Source organism: Lissotriton helveticus, chromosome 3_2, assembly GCF_964261635.1.
Source record: "Lissotriton helveticus chromosome 3_2, aLisHel1.1, whole genome shotgun sequence".
NCBI lineage: Eukaryota > Metazoa > Chordata > Amphibia > Caudata > Salamandridae > Lissotriton > Lissotriton helveticus.
In genome coordinates this window covers 150887621-150903397 of record NC_136062.1, presented here as the reverse complement: position 1 = coordinate 150903397, position 15777 = coordinate 150887621, and positions in this window count along the sequence as shown.

Here is a 15777-nt window from a genome sequence, read left to right as displayed (position 1 = left end):
AGGAGATTAATTCGGGAGGAAATCCCATCCATTTAAAGGCATAAAACATAAAATCCCAACTAATCCTATCAAATACCTTCTCAGCGTCAAGCGTTATAGCGGCAAGTGGGTAATCTAGAGATGAGGCTTTACTGAGGATATTAAAAAAAACTCTGGAATTATCAGAGGATAAACGTCCCTTGAGGAAACCAGATTGTTCTGATCCAATGAGTTCAGGCAAAATGGGGTCTATACGCAGAGCAAGTATTTTTGCGAAGATTTTATAATCTGTATTAACAAGAGAAATGGGACGATAATTTTTACAAAAAGAGGGATCTTTATTTTCTTTAGGGATTAAACAAATCATAGCTTCTTGAAAAGTTCCTTGGGAAGATCCATTTGCGATAAAGGAATTAAACGAGAGAAGAAGTTGCGGGAGGAGAAGCTTCGAAAAATATTCATAACATTCAACGGTGAAACCATCGGGTCCAGGAGTTTTACCGCGGTTTAGTACGGAGACAGCGTGCGAAATTTCTTTTAAAGTGATGTCCGTTTCGAGTGAATCAAAGTTAATATGTTGAGAAGGAGGAGAATGAATTGATTGAAAGTGTTAGACCCCGCTCAGCCCAAGCACCGCGGGAGCGTAGCATGCACCAATCCCCTTCCCACAGGGAAGCAGGAATCCAATGCAACAGCTCAGCAGCAAGGGCGCAAGATACCGGGAGTTCCAACAAAGGCAATATCAAGCGATGAAAGCAAGGTAGGACCAACATTTTATAAGAACAGTTCACATCATGTGATGGTGGTCCGTGGACACTGACATAGGACTAACCCAGGTCCTAACAGTACCCCCGCCCTATGACCCTCCCCACAGGACGGGGTTTCAAGGGATGCTGCCTATGGAACAACCGGACCAGCCGCGGGGCATGGACTCCACCAGCCGGCTCCCAAGTCCGATCTTACTGTGTATACCCCTTCCAGTCAATCAAATAGAAAAGACGGCCCCTGATCCGTTTGGAATCGAGGATAGCATTCACCTCGAATTCCTCCTGGCCATTAATCGTCAAAGGAGGGGGTGGGGGCAACACCTGTTCCGAGGGTACATAAGGTTTCAACAATGAGGTATGGAACACAGGGTGCACCCCATAGTCAAGTTTCATTGCAACTGTATTAATAACCTGGACTATGGGAAAGGGACCCACATACCGGGGCTGTAGTTTACGTGACCCCTGTAACCTCAAATTGCGGGATGCCAACCACACTAAATCGCCCACCTTATAGGAAGGAGCTGGGGCCCGATGTTTATCCGCCTGTACCTTCATAGCAGCTTTAGCTGCAACCATGCTCTCCCGGGCCAAGCCCCAAATGTCACTCAGTCGCCTACAAACCTCGTCAATGGCTGGCACGCGTCCCGTGGGCTGAATAGCTACCGCCCTAGGGTGGTATCCAAGCGAACAATAGAATGGAGTCATGCCCAAAGCGGAGTGTAGGCTGTTGTTATAGGCAAACTCCGCAATGGGGAGGGCTACTGCCCACGCACACGACAAAGACGAAATCAGGCATCTCAGGTATTGTTCCATCGTCTGATTAGTGCGCTCAGTCTGACCATCAGACTGAGGATGGTATGCCGAGGACAAACGTATCTCCATCTTTAGTACCAGACACAGCTCAGTCCAAAAATGGGACACGAACTGCGCACCCCGATCGGAAATGATAACCTCAGGCAGCCCGTGTAGACGCACCACCGAGGACATGAAGACCACAGCCATCTCCTTTGCCGTTGGAATTTTACAAAGCGGAATAAAGTGGGCCATCTTGGTGAATAAATCCACCACCACCATTATAGTGGTATATCCAGAGGCCAAGGGTAAGTCGGTCACAAAATCCATGCTTATAGTGTGCCATGGAGAAGGAGGTACCTCCAAAGGACACAAAAGTCCTGACGGCTTACTATGCAAGGGCTTGTTGATGGCACACACAGGGCAAGCCCTCACATATCCCTAAATATCACTTATCATGGAGTCCCACCAAAACCACCGCGTACACATGTCTTTCGTCTTCTTTATGCCTGCGTGGGCTACCAACGCAGATGAATGGCACCATTCCAAGACTTCGTTCCGCAAGGAAGGAGGTATTACCATCCTATCACCATGATACAACAACCCTTCTCTCATAGTAACCTGGGGCACAGATAACCAAGGAGTCAAATCCAACTGCTTCAATCGTTCTTTCACCAGCACAGGGAAATCATCCATACTCGTAACCCCCACAATCCGTTCACTTTCAATCATGGCCCTATCCTCCTTTACAAAACCGTCACCTTTAGGATCACCATGAATCCGGGATAGAGCATCCGATTTAACCTGCTGGGCCGCTGGCCTGTAGGTGATGATAAAGTCGTATTCATTAAAGAATAACACCCACCGCATCTGACGAGGTGTTAATGCCCTAGCGGAACGGAAATATTCAAGATTCTTATGGTCAGTGTAAATGGTGATAACATGCCTGGCACCCCACAAATAGTGTCGCCACTCCTCAAATGCCAGTTTTACCGCTAACAATTCCCGTTCAGCCACCGTATAGTTCTGTTCGGCGGGCAACAAAGTTTTAGAATAGAATGCGATGGGATGCATATGACCAGTAGTTTCATCGCGCTGGGATAACACCCCACCCACAGCACACATCGAAGCATCGGTCTCAACGTAAAACGGCAGGGCAGGATCAGGATGCACCAATACCGGCGCCGAGGTGAAATGCTCCAACAAAGACCGAAAGGACCTCTGAGTCTCACTGGTCCTCTCAAAGGGGACCTCCTTCCTCAACAGACGAGTCATTGGTGATACCATGTCAGAAAAATGCGAAATAAATCGCCGATAGAAGTTGGCGAAGCCCAGGAGTACCTGGATCTGTTTCACTGATGTAGGCACAGGCCAGGTCACAATGGCCTGTATCTTCTTTGGATCCATTCGGATCCCCTCCGCTGATATAATGAATCCAAGGAACTCTACTTCATGGGTGTCAAACTGGCATTTCTCTAGCTTAGCATATAAACGGTGGTCCCGAAGTGTCTGTAACACTTGGCGTACATGCTCTGTATGTTCTGCCCTTTCTTCTGAGAACACCAGAATATCGTCCAAGTAGACGATCACTGTGCGATCCAGGTATTTACCAAGAACCTCATTTATGAAGAATTGAAACGCCGCCGGCGCATTACATAAGCCGAACGGCATCACAGTATATTCAAATAGACCGTACTTGGTTTTAAAAGCCGTCTTCCACTCATCTCCGGGTCTCACTCTTATCAAGTGGTAGGCTCCCCGTAAATCCAGTTTAGTGTATACGGTAGCCTTTCGAAGCTGGTCTAACAACACGGAGATGAGTGGGAGAGGGTACCTATTCTTCACTCTGGCCGCATTCAATATCCTGTAATCCACACAGGCCCTCAAAGACCCCTCCTTCTTAGGAATAAAAAATATAGCAGATGATACGGGAGAGGAAGAGGGACGAATGAACCCCATCCGCAACATCTCATCGATGTATTCCTTCAAATGCTCTTCTTCGGGCTCTGACAATGCATACACCCGGCTGCAAGGCAGGGTGACCCCGGGTACCAGGTCGATCTTACAATCATACGCCCTGTTAGGGGGTAATTCTTGGGCTTGTATCTTATCAAACACATCTTTAAATGCTATATACTGTGGGGGGACAGAACCCCCATCCGTCACTGCGCAAACCAATGGATCATTCTGTGCACCTGCGATAGCATAGCAATGTCTTAAACAATGTGCTGAATCCAGCGTCACCTTCCTCTGTACCCAGTCAATCCTGGGATTGTGCTTCTGCAGCCATGGTACCCCCAATACTAATCCAAAGGAAGGGGCATCAATTAAATCGAATACCACCTTTTCGGAATGCCCGTTCTCACATAGGAGACACAAAGGTATAGATACACCCTGACGTCAACTCAGTTCCGTCAATCGCCCTCACAGGCTCAGGTTGGTCTTTCAGCTGGCACGGAACTCCCAGCTTCCCTGCCAAAGTGATGTCCATGAAGTTTCCGGTAGCGCCAGAATCTAACAACACTGAAACGGAAACACGACCCTGTACAGAAAATATTAACTGGGCATTGATAACGAAATGTCTTGGAGCTTGGTCTACAGCTCCAACCACCTCATACTGACTACCCTGTTCTCCTACTGTCCGGTGATCTACCTGCACACATGCTACCTTTTTGCTAAATCCCGCACCAGAAGGCTTCACCGGACATTCCCGAGCAAAATGCCCTCCTTGACCACAATACAGACACAGATTGTTCTCTCTCCTTCTCTTTTTCTCCTCAGGAGCCAAAGGCCCTCTCACTCCACCTAGTTCCATGGGTTCAGGCATCGCCTTGTTCTCCCCCACTACCCTTGTTTCAGCTTTTACAAAGCTACCTCTAGTTGCCTGAAACCGACTACGTTCACCTCGCCTTTCAGACACCCTGTGGTTCAATTTCACCACAAGGTCTATGAATGCCGCACAATCTTCAGGCGGATCCACCACCTGTGACACAATGTCTTTTAGCTCTTCACAAAGGCCCTGGTAGAATATTGATGTCCTTTTTTCAGTGGGCCAATGAGTCTCAGATATCAATCTGTTGAAGGAGGCGATGTATGACAACAAATCCTGTCTGCCCTGCCGCAGCTTCATTAACTCTGCATCACTAGCCTGCATAAACGCATGCTTGGCAAACAATCCCCGCATCAATTCTTTGAATGCGTTGTAGTTATATAACACGCGATCGTCGCTATCCACCAACGGAATAGCCCACTGAGCCGCGTTACCAGCCAGGTAAGAGATCGTAAAGGCAACTTTGGCGGAGTCGTCAGGAAAGGCATTCGAGCTACACATAAAGTGTAGCTGACACTGGGTCATGAACATCCCAAACTTCTCGCTATCTCCAGTGAATCTCTCAGGGGGGGCTAAGGGAACTGCGACTGGAGATGACACTGTCACATTAATGGGATTGCTACCACTCGCCACACTCTGTCCCGTACCCCCGCTATACTGGAAGGTTGCAGGGTGAATAACGGGAACGGTTCCTCTGTGTTGTAACTGTTCCCGGGCCCTAACAGCCACCAATTCCTGCTTCAACCCAGCATTCTCCTGCTGTAACTCCTGAACCTGGGACTGCAACGTCTGTAATGCCCCCATAATGTCCTGCATAGAAGGACCTGTACCATCCCCTAATGCATTCCCGTCCTCGTCCATGCTAGCTCAGGCGGTGCTAAATACGTGGGCTTGATATTCTGTTAGACCCCGCTCAGCCCAAGCACCGCGGGAGCGTAGCATGCACCAATCCCCTTCCCTTGTCCACCCGAGACCCACAGGATAAACACACTGTGAGCACTCTAGTGAACCCGAAAAGAGGGTGGTAAAAATGACGAGACACCAAGTCTCCCACCCTGTAGAACTACAGGACACGGCTCCCTCCTTCACGCTTCTGCACCTGGGGACAACAAGGGAAAAAACAACACCTCCTTATGTACAGGCTCTATGACGTCTCAATGTCAGTGACCATGTCCCACCCCAACATGCACCCTCTCCTTACCAATTGTAAGTGCAGGCTTGGCTTCGTGAAAGGACTGGAAAAATCGGATGTAAATATCTCCAGTCAGGGGCACTAAACACCTTAACACAGTGTCCTTTGGTGCCTGTTTATATATTCCAAAAATCAACGAGGCACAAAATCGAAGGGAAAAAACCCCAGGGCTCAGTTATGTTAGCACTCAGCCACAACGGTAAAAAAAACCTTCGCAAATGCCTAAAACTGGGCTGGCAATAACAGGGATAAGGCACTCGAGTCTCCTTTGAGTGTCCCGCGGTGTTCGTGTATCTCTGGCCAGTAGCGGAGTGACCTGAAACGTCACTTCCGCACAAAACGAGGCGGAAAGGCAGCCCGTGTAAACACAGAAACACGGAAACGCAAAGCGTCTTCCCGTCAATAACAAACGAGCACAAGTTGTTAAAGGCCTTAGATCGTGAGCGGGGGGGCCCCCGCTCACATACACAAACGAACACACGCTGGGGAAACAAAAACTGAGAAAAAGTAAAAGGAAAATAAAACGGGAAGAACCAAGCCAGGGAGAAAACAAAGAAAAAACTAACTATCTACCTACAAGGGAGAAACAGGAAAGGCAAGGACACAAAATAACTCACACGATCCCGTGAGAGACAAAAATGGGTGTAAGGGGGACAAAAATAAAGCACAGGGAAGCAGGAATCCAATGCAACAGCTCAGCAGCAAGGGAGCAAGATACCGGGAGTTCCAACAAAGGCAATATCAAGCGATGAAAGCAAGGTAGGACCAACATTTTATAAGAACAGTTCACATCATGTGATGGTGGTCCATGGACACTGAAATAGGACTAACCCAGGTCCTAACAGAAAGTAAGAGGATATGTCAGATTTAAGCTGTAACGTTTCAGGAGTAAAAAGGTTTTTATAGAAAGAGACAAATTCTTGTAAAATATAGTCATCTTTGAAAAGAGTTTCACCATTAGTGTTCGCTAGGGAAACAATTCTAGCTCTATTTTGACATGATTTTAAACATTCAGCTAGAAGCTTCCCCGTTTTATTCTGGCCTCCATAGTATCGGGCATTACTCTCCAGGAGATAAGAGGTTGCAGCTTCTGTGGATAATTTATTAAAAGTAATCTTGGCGGAAATAAGCTCTTTTAAAGAAGTTTCTGTGAAGGAATGGTAATAGGTATGTTCTAATTGTTTAATTTTATCGAGTAGTTGAGTTGATTGTTTTTCAAGATTGTTTTTCTTTTGAGAAACAAAGTTGATTATAAAGCCTCTTGTAGTTGTTTTGAAAGAGTCCGAAATCATAGTTGGAGAAGAGTCAGAAGGTTTATTAGTATTGAAAAATTCCAGGGCAAAAGAACTGAATTGGCTCGAAAATTTAGGATCTATAGATAGGGAGTTATTAAATCACCATCTTCCAGTGGAAGGACAAAAAGGAATTAAATCAAAATCAACAAAAACCGGTGCATGGTCTAAAATTAAGATAGAACTTATCTCTGAGTGGGTAACATTTTGAGTAAGGGATTTACTAAGAAAGAGATAGTCAATACGAGACTGTATCTTATGTGGGGGAGAGAAATAACTATACTCTTGAAGATCTGGATGACAAAGTCTCCAGATATCAATTAAGGATTTTCGATGAATGGTGGAGGTAAATTCGTATGCATTTCAGTTTTTACAAATTTAACTGGTGAGCGTCTATCTAAAAAGGGGTCATGGATTTGATTTCAATCGCCACCAAAACTGATATATTCATCATCAAATGAGAGTAATTTGTCTGAGATTTGTAACCAAAAAGCATTGTCAACAGAAACTGGAGCATAGACATTAAAAATAACTAAAGGCATGTTATCTATTAACAATTTAACAATCACCCAGCGACCATCTGAGTCAATTTCCTGATGAATGACAGAAACAGTAAACTTTTTATGACATAGGATGAGAACACCATTTTTCTTGCCTAAGGCCGGGGAAGAGAAAACATTGCCAACCCAAACTCTCTTTAATTTAGAGGCTTCAATGTCAGACAAATGAGTTTATTGTAACATGGCAATATCAGTTTTTACTCAACCCAACGAGATAATACCCGTGGCCTTTTAATAGGATTATGTAATCCTTTAATATTCCATGTAGCAACTCTGAATTGAACTGAGATAAGATAACATTATTAAACAAAAAGCATACAATGCAATAAACAATCTTAGAAACTAAACTATGTAGCAAATAAGAAGTGATGACATTGGTTACAGAAAAACAATAGAGAATATTCTTTGAAATATAAAGAAGAAAAAGGTGATTAAGGAAAGACAAATTGCAGATAAATAGATAAAGAAAAGAAAGAAGAGGAATAGAAAGTAAAGGAAGATCTAGGAAAGTATAAGAGGAAAAGAAGAAGGGTGAAAGGAGAGGACAGAAAGGGAGACAATGAAAAAAGACTGCATAAGAAAAAGCAAAATAGGACATAAAAAGACAACATACCTACAAAAGGAAGATTCAGGGAGACAAAAGGAGGGATGGAGCCACACAGAACAGACAATACAACCGGGATCGACCAAACAGAGGACCAGGGAGCAGCACGTCAAAAGGATGAAGGAGCTGTGGGGATGAAGAATAATGGAAGTTATGAATCATATATTGAAAAGAAGATGAGCCAAAATAATTTAATATAATAATGAGAGAGGTGTGACAAAATCAGACAAATTCAAAAATTCTACCAATATTCAAAGACGATAAGTCCATGGAATTCGTTTATGAGAGTTTATGAAACTTTGGAGTCGTAATGGATCTTCATATGTCGTTGTTCTATTGTTGTACGTAACCTTAAAGAGGCATGGGTGGAAGAGAGTGAGACCATAACGAGCACCCATTGATCAAAGATCAGGTCTCATGTTGAGAAAAGCCTTTCTTCTGTTAGCAGTAGCCTTGGCGTAATCCTGTGAAAAAAATAAAGTAGAACCTGACCAGGTGATGCGTTGAGAAGATTTAACTGCTGTTAAAACTTGTAATAAGTCAGTATACTCCAGAAGGTACAAGATAACACCTCTCGGTCTTTGTGAGGATGAGGCAGGAGAGGAAGGGCATCCCAATCGATACGCTCTTTGAATGTTAAGTGCAGTGCTATCTGGTATACGGAGTATCTTGGGGAGAAAAGAATTAAAGAAAGTGAGAGGCTCGGACCCTTCCACTCCTTCTGCCAGGCCATAAATGCATAGATTGTTACACCTATTTTGGTTTTCAAGATCCTCTACTTGACGCTGGGGTTCAGAAACTTGAGACTGAAGTGAGGAAATTTTGGTACAGGTATCTTTGACAGAAGACATAGTATGTTCAACAGCAGTAATTCTTGTGTCAAGCTGCGACCAGTTCTCCGTAAGGATTTGTAATTTTGCATTAGTCTCTTGCATAAAGGGACGTAAGGCCCTAATTTCTTCCAACAATATGTCCAAAGAAACAGGTGAAGTCGATTTGGGCGGAGAAGGAGGGTTTTGTTCCAGGCGTTTGGAGATAGATTTCCCTGATGGCGCTACCGAGGGATCCATTGATGCCATATTATCTAGAGACGTGGATGACAAGGAGTCCTCTAACTTGAGGAACACAGTAAAGATCTTTTAAGTTTTTAACAAAGATGTGTTTAGCAGATGACTTCGTAGAAAAAGCACCTTTTATTCTGCCCATAAATCTCAAAAAAAGGCACGGTTTGCAAAGAAAAAGTGTGTAAAGAAAGAGAGGCACGCTACGTTGAATACATAATTTCATTGAGATTCATAAGGGAGGTGGAAGAAACCACAAAATGGCCATCATAAATATTTCCTGCCAGAAACCCCTCCTGGAAAAATTATTAAAACGCAGGCAGTAACACATTTATTCCATTTAGTGGAGGTAGTGAAATCCTGGAAATAAAATAGGATCCGCGCCACACTGAATTCTTATATTGCAATGAGATTCAAAAATGAGGAGGAAGAATCCACAAAATGGCCGTCATGAAAACTTCCTGTCAGAAAGCCCTCCTGAAAAAAGTATAGAAACGCTGTCAGAAACACATTCATTTCATTTAGCGGAGGTACTTAAATCCCGGAAAGGAATTCAAATGCGCGCCACACTGGATTCTTATAGTGCAATGAGATGTCCAAATGAGGAGGAAGAATCCACAAAATGGCCGTTATAAATATTGCCTGTGAAAACATCCACCTGAAACAGTTATTGAGATGCTGCTTATAACTTATTCCATTTGATGGAGGCGCATAAGTTTAAAGATATGGCAGAAAAGGGGGTTTGTGAAGGCATTAAAGGAAGAATAAATATCCACATTCCTCAGGAGAGCCACTGTGGGAAAGGCGTTGCAGCGTAAAAGAAAATGGCGGTCGCTGCAGCGCGACGTTGCCGAGAGAACTTACAAGAACGAGAAAATCATGTTTTCTGCCGCAAATGAAGACCACAAGGATCGTAGCGTAGTCAGCAGATATTCCAACATCTGGGCATCGTTTTTGCTCCGGTGATGGACCATGATAAACGTTCAGCTGACTGGAAATCCCGGAGAGCTTTACTCGTGAGCCGCCATGTCAGCCGGGCGCCAAGCCATGCCCCCCACCATAGTATCAAACTTAGAGGTATATTTACTTTTTTTTATTTTTTATATTTATTGAAGTTTTTGTCAGCGAGCAGAAAGAACAGGAAAAACAAAAAATGAGAATAAACCGGCAATCATGGTACATCATCCGTTTTCAAATTAACATAAACAGATCTTATAAATTTATACAGACTAACAAAAGAAAATAAAGTAATTACTTCCGGAAAATACAACAAGGTAAAATTCATATCCAGTTGGCAATAGGTGCCCACAATTGCAAACCCAACATTTTCTTTCTCTTGCCCGTAGATTTATACACTGCAGTCTCGAGATGATATATGGACAATAATTGTAGTTGGATATCTAAGCTATGGTTAAAAAAATATTCAACAGCCCTAATAAAATTGCAAAGTTTAGGACAAAGAAAAAACATATGAAGTGCATCTGCTGCGAACAAGCCACAGCGGTTGCACTTATTACCCCACGTAGAATTCCACTTTGCCAATTTTTCGGGAGTATAATATAGATTAAACATAGACATAAAATGTTGACTCTTTAAGGGACCATTAAATAAAACATTGACGGACAACTCAATTATTCTCTCCAAATTAATTGATAATAACCCAAACTTATTTTGCCATTTAGTCTCCCAAGCCGAGAGATCATCCTCAATCTTCTCTATATATAACTGATATAGAGGCCCAATTTTAGACCTTCGTTTAATTGCCTCCAGGAATTCAATCCTATTACATATGATCATATTTTGGGTTATTTTCTGCTCAAAAAAACTTCGAACCTGGAGGAATTTAAAGAAATCTAAACGGGGTAATTTATATCTTGTCTGCAAAAAATCAAAAGAAGCTACCTGATTCCCCTGTAAAATATCTCCCACTTTACAAATTCCGGCTCAATACCATCTGGCCATGACCTGGTCTCTAAATAATTCTGGAAGTAGCGGGCTGTTATTTAAGGGCGTATAGAAATTTAAGTTAGAGCTTATACCAATTCTCCTCTTAATCTTCCTCCATATTTCAAAAGCGGTCGAGACAACTTCAAACTTTGTTTTCTTGTAGTAACTGGGTTCTATTGTGCGAACTACACATTGCCGTGCCTCTGCGCCCAGCAGCATCTCATAGATAGATGAGATGGCAACATTTTCTGTGGGATCATCCTGTAAAAACAAAATACCCATGTGTTGCATAATAGCGATCCAATGACATAACCGAAAATTAGGAACACCCCAACCATCTCTTGATCTGGGTAACATGCACCATTTAAGAGCTCTTCTTGATCGTCGATAGCTCCATAAAAACCTAGAGCACATTCTTTCAATGCAAGAGAAAAATAAAGTTGGAATAAATAAAGGAATAGTCTGAAATGTGTATAAGAATTTTGGAAAAATAAGCATTTTTAAAACATTACAACGCCCATAAAGTGATAAATGAAGATTATTAATCCTTTCTAATGTCTTGTTTGCCACGGCAATAATTGGATCCAAATTTATACGCACAACATCCTCAACCTTAGCGAAAATTCTTTTACCTAAATAAGTTGCCTCGGATTCGAAAGTGATGTCACTGGGGCGACCAGCTTCCAAGTGTATCAGTTGGGTCTTAGCAACATTTAATTTATACCCCGAATATCTCCCATATGTCTCGGCTGCTTTGATAATCCTAGGTAAAGCCGCGCGGATATCAGAGGTAACGATCGCAATATCATCCGCGTACGCCAGCACCTTGTACGCCCTATTATGTATCTCCACTGGTTTTATTGAGGAATTAATTTCTAAGTGATTTATAAAAGGTTCGAAATAAAGAGCAAATAGCAAGGGGGAGCAGGGACAACCTTGTCTCGTCCCCCTTGCTATTGCAATGTTCCCTCACTGCCTGCCAGATATAGGGATGGCAGCCCTTGGCTGAGCATATAATGTCTGTACAGAGGTAATAAATTCTTGTGGAAATCCCTTCCATGCTAGAACTGCCCACAGAAACTTCCATGAAACCCTGTCAAATGATTTTTCTGCATCTAACAGGGCCACCGCAACAGGGGAATTGGTAGCCTGTGACCAGTTCAGCATGGAGACAATCCTTCTAACATGATCTGTCGTGTCTCTATGTTTAATAAATGCATGTTGTCTCACCGACACCAAGCTTGGCATGAGATCATTAAGCCTATTGGCAAGTAGCTTTAAGTAAATCTTGCTATCCGTGTTTAGTAACGAGATTGGTCTATAAGATCCCATTTCAGTATCTTTTTTCCCTTTTTTTTTTTAAGATAACAATGATTGCATCTGACCAGGAATCAGGGGCATTACCCAAAAAGGCTTGGTGACACAGCTCTAATAATTCAGTTTTAAGTATTTTCCTAAATTTCGATAAAATTGGAGAGGAATATTGTCAGGACCCATAGCTTTGCCGGTAGCCAAACCTAATAAGGCCAACTCAACTTTTTCCCATACTATAGGAGCAGATAATAACGCTTTTTGAATGTCCGGAAGTTAGTAAGAATCTAAATCCTTCAAAAACTCTCCTTCATCCTGTACAGGCGACTCTGCCACAGTCACAGTGTACAAAGATTGGTAAAACCTTTGAAAGGCTTCCAGGGCACCGTCCTTCGTTTCCTGCAGCACTCCATTTAGATCAGTAATTTTTGCAATATCGTTAAAAACTGCTTTCTGTCTTAATCTTTTAGCCAGGGTTCTACCTGTTTTTTCACTGAATTCATATGAGTCTTCCTTATGCTGCACATATTTCAGCGCTATTTGATCAGCAATATTAGCATGGGCTAGCGCCCTCTTAACAGTAAGATCTCACTGGGCATTAGCTGGATCCAAGCCCTGTCTAATTGCTCCCGCTAATTTCCGCTCAGCTAATATGAACAGATCAAAGTCCTTTTTATGTTTGGCCCATATCTTTTTCCGTTTAATAATCGAATAATTAAGGGTTACTCCCCTGACTACAGATTTAAAAGTGTCCCAGACCACATCACTCGAAATTGTTCCTTTGTTAAATAAAAAAAACTACTGGATTATGGGAGATGGAGTCTCTCCTAACACCTCTAAGGAAGTAACCTCTGCTAGTTTGGACAATCTTGTATCTGTGATAGATTCCTTAGCATTAACTGAGGGAGCTTCTGCACAGGACGTGATGGAATTACAGGAAGCCGGTGATAACTTTTACTCACTTTCAGATCCATCCTCAGATGAGAGTACACATTTAAGTAAAGAGTGGCTTGATTACGGTGAGGGGAGTAGTACGAAGAACAAATTAATGTCAAACCCGGTTTCACCAAATGTTAGTGCTTCCACGATTAAAAGAGTGAAGAAGAGAGGGTCCCAACGTAACAAATCTCAATTGGAGGACTCAATTTCAGAGAACACCCAGGGGATGCCAGTAGTAGAATCTGTGCTATCTGAAACAGTGAGGCCTGATCATGAGAAGTGCTTAAATGACACAAACTTTTCCCAGGAGATTACTTTATCTACAATTTACAACAGTATGATGAACCATAGGGCTGAAAATTAAAGCTAAAACATGCGTACGCAGGCAAAATGTAGTAAAGTAAAGAATGCTGTCTGCCGCGTAGAAAAAATCTGCTCTGACACAGCTGTTGGAGTTACGGAAGCGGAGGCCAGAATTTCGGTACTTGAGGACGAGGCAGCGGCGCAGAAGCTGGAGCTGGCCGCTATCAAAGCCCTATTATGTATCTCCACTGGTTTTATTGCGGAATTAATTTCTAAGTGATTTATTAAGGGTTCGATATAAAGAGCAAATAGCAAGGGGGAGCAGGGACAACCTTGTCTCGTCCCCATTGCTATTGCAATGTTCCCTGACAGCCTGCCCGATATACGTATGGTAGCCCTTGGCTGAGCATATAATGTCTGTACAGAGATAATAAATTCTTGTAGAAATCCCTTCCATGCTAGAACTGCCCCCAGAAACTTCCATGAAACCCTGTCAAATGCTACTTCTGCATCTAAAAGGGCCACCGCAACAGGGGAATTGGTAGCCTGTGACCAGTCCAGCATGGAGACAATCCTTCTAACATGATCTGTCGTGTCTCTATGTTTAATAAACCCATGTTGTCTCACCGAACCAAGCTTGGCATGAGATCATTAAGCCTTTTGGCAAGTAGCTTTGAGTAAGTCTTGCTATCCGTGTTTAGTAACGAGATTGGGCTATAAGATCCCATTTCAGTATCTTTTTTCCCTTTTTTTTTTAAAGATAACAATGATTGCATCTGACCAGGAATCAGGGGCATTACCCAAAAAAGCTTGGTGACACAGCTCTAATAATTCAGTTTTAAGTATTTTCCTAAATTTCGATAAAATTGGAGAGGAATATTGTCAGGACCCATAGCTTTGCCCGTAGCCAAACCTAATAAGGCCAACTCAACTTCTTCCCATACTATAGGAGCAGATAATAACGCTTTTTGTATGTCCGGAAGTTTGTAAGAATCTAAATCCTTCAAAAACTCTCCTTCATCCTGTACAGGCGACTCTGCCACAGTCGCAGTGTACAAAGAATGGTAAAACCTTTGAAAGGCTTCCAGGACATCGTCCTTCGTTTCCTGCAGCACTCCATTTAGATCAGTAATTTTTGCAATATCGTTAAAAACTGCTTTCTGTCTTAATCTTTTAGCCAGGGTTCTACCTGTTTTTTCACTGAATTCATATGAGTCTTCCTTATGCTGCACATTTTTCAGCGCTTTTTGATCAGCAATATTAGCATGGGCTAGCGCCCTCTTAACAGTAAGATCTCTCTGGGCATTAGCTGGATCCAAGCCCTGTCTAATTGCTTCCGCTAATTTCCGCTCAGCTAATATGACCAGATCAAAGTCCTTTTTATGTTTGGCCCATATCTTTTTCCGTTTAATAATCGAATAATTAAGGGTTTCTCCCCTGACTAAAGATTTAAAAGTGTCCCAGACCACATCACTCGAAGTTGTTCCTTTGTTAAATTAAAAAAACTACTGGATTATGGGAGATGGAGTCTCTCCTAACATCTCTAAGGAAGTAACCTCTGCTAGTTTGGACAATCTGGTATCTGTGATAGATTCCTTAGCATTAACTGAGGGAGCTTCTGCACAGGACGTGATGGGATTACAGGAAGCCGGTGATAACTTTTACTCACTTTCAGAACCATCCTCAGCTGAGAGTACAAAATTAAGTAAAGAGTGGCTTGATTACAGTGAGGGGAGTAGTACGTAGAACGAAATAATGTCAAACCCGGTTTCACCAAATGTTAGGGCTTCCACAATTAAAAGAGTGAAGAAGAGAGGGACCCAACGTAACAAATCTAAATTGGAGGACTCAATTTCAGAGAACACCAAGGGGATGCCAGTAGTAGAATCTGTGCTATCTGAAACAGTGAGGCTCGATCATGAGAAGTGCTTAAATGACACGAACTTATCCCAGGAGATTACTTTATCTACAATTTACAACACTTCAATGAAGCATAGGGCTGAAAATTAAACCTGAAAACATGCGTACGCAGGCAACATTTAGTAAGGTAAAGAATGCCATCTGCCGCGTGGAAAAAAATCTGCTCTGACACAGCTGTTGGAGTTACGGAAGCGGAGGCCAGAATTTCGGTACTTGAGGACGAGGCAGCGGTGCAGAAGCTGGAGCTGGCCGCTATCAAAGCCAGCACCTTGTGCGCCCT